Genomic DNA, 2,427 nt, shown 5'->3' with positions numbered 1-2,427 from the left:
AAAGAAAATATAAAGTGTTTTGTGTTCTTTTCCTTTCCAAATAGTTTTGTAGCAAAAGCAGGCTTACACGTGAGAATACACGATCTTGAGAGCCTAACGTAATGATTCAATGCGACCACTATCGAGAGAGCTCTCTTAGGTGTGCTCAAGGAACCGCATATGCTTAGAAGGGCTCTGGTTCTTTTTTTCTTTGAACAGCAGCCTGCCCATTCACATTGCTTACGAAGTTCTCCTGAATCTCAAAAATGAGTAGCTATGACACTGTAAGTCTACAGTCAGGCTGTTTGTGTTTGGTTTTGATTTTCTATACAGCCCATAGAAAATCGTAGGCATTTTATAAATAACTGTTGATGATAACAATGCAGCACATGGGAGTGTTGCTGGGAAAATAAAGAAAACCTGCTAAGTGTGAAGAATTAGTTGCAGCTCTCTGGATTGTTCCTATAGTTGGGCTACATTAATGTGTTCTGACAACAGATTGTATGTATTAGAGATGTATAACAGGAATTAAAAACTTACACAAATGAATTCTCTATCTTTGCCATGCCCCACCCCCACCAGCGAACTGCCTTTTCCATTTAAGCTATGCTTCTAAGGATTCCAGCACCAAGACTCCCTTCATAACTATATTGTTCAGTTTGGGCACCTGTAGAATTTCCAGTGAACTATTTTCCGACCTGCCCCCTTTAGACTGCAATCCTAGCCAATTACCTGAGAGCAAGCTCCACTGAACTCAATGGGATTTCTGTGTAGACATGTACAGGATTGCACTGTTAATATACTTCTATTTCCTCAGTTTAAAATTTTATTTTTAGACTTCTAGCCCAGTCCTAAATACCTTTATTCTGAAGTCACATTGATCCTCGGGGACTATCCATCACAGCATGGCAGGTGGAGGGAGGGGGACGGATTAGAAAGGTGCAAGCAAACAAAACCATCTCCCATTAAGCAATGGAATGGAGATAGGAACTAATGGGGAATTTCATGTGGGAAGCCATTTTTAAATCCCTCCATGGAGAAATGAGAGCTGTCCCTAGAAATAAATGCAGAAATCCAGGATTTTGCTGTAGCTATGATAAGCTCCAGCACATCTACCCCCAATGTGATTTCTTTTAGTTTGTAAACTTTTAAAATATTTAAATGTTGAGTTTGTAAAAATTTTAAGAATAGCCCTGCCAATTCAAATTTCAATATAAATGCTTCCATATTGGGCAAGGGTGGGGGGGGGCCAGGAGAGGCTTGCTATAGGTGAGAGAGAATGTGTAACAGCTTTGCAATGTAGTCCACTATTAATATTGGAGACTGGATTCTGGCTGAACATGGGGCAGTTATTTAGAACAACACTGCAATGTAATCCAGTGTTGTTATACTCCATCTGTAGACTGATGAGCGGGAAGCATAACCATCCTGTATCATACTCTCCAAATTATCAGGTGGGGGTGAGATTGATACATGACCACAGCATAAAAGACCCAGCCTTTGGGGATCATTATTGCCCCCCAACTTCAATTTGGTCCCAGTAGCCCTGGATGCATTCTGCAGCCCGTTTTTCACCAGTTAGACGAATCCAGTTGTGTCTGCATGATTCCACCAACGCTCCATTTTAACAACTACAGATATAGAGGGGAAGGCTAAAAACACCACTCCCTTCTTTTTTGCTCTCCCCTTTCCTTTTGTTTTCTACAACATCTTGCCCAGTGAAGAGGTCTCTACCAAAAATCTATATTACGCTAATATGTTTATTAGGCCACAACCTAAATGTCACAAACTGGTGTGCAGGCTTTTGAGTTCTCCAGAACTCTTCATGATATGTCTGCTACCTCCTTCCACACTTAACACTGCGAATAAATGAAAACTCCATAGCTACAATGCCATCCTGCCTTTCCACCTCTTCTCTCCTGCTCCTTGCTTTGTTCTAAGTGGACGCTTGCTCATTATTTTGTGGCATTTTGGCTGGCCTTATAAAGGTATTGCCCTAATATAGATTTTGGCATTTTTCTCCAGGCCACCAGTACTACTAGACACTCCTTTTCACAGAGATCTACATGCGACCCCCTTTTCACTCCCATTCACACTAACAGCGGCAACCTTTGACAGTGGTCAAATGTAGCCATGGTTGCTGCAATCGGGTGTGAAAAAGGAGGGGGCTTGTAGATGTCTATGAAAAAGACATGCTGAGGACTGGGGCAAGTGGGGATTCGAAGCAGGGCACCCCCAAGGGTCGGGGCAATACTTAAAACCCTGGGGATCATTCTGCTAAGGGGTGATCTGCACCCCTTTTCCCCCATCTGTCAAAAAGGCTGTGAAATCAGCTTGCATAGTGTCCTCTTGTCAGTTACCTTGTGTGTTTGACAGTTGAAACATATGTGGTACCAAACAAGGCACGCCTATCTATTTTGGACAGCCAGAATTGTGCAACTCTGAAAA

Source organism: Heloderma suspectum, chromosome 1 (genome assembly GCF_057233095.1).
Source record: "Heloderma suspectum isolate Gila_16-S chromosome 1, 16-S_ref, whole genome shotgun sequence".
Classification (NCBI taxonomy): Eukaryota; Metazoa; Chordata; class Lepidosauria; order Squamata; family Helodermatidae; genus Heloderma; species Heloderma suspectum.
Note: the sequence above shows the minus strand (reverse complement) of the source record.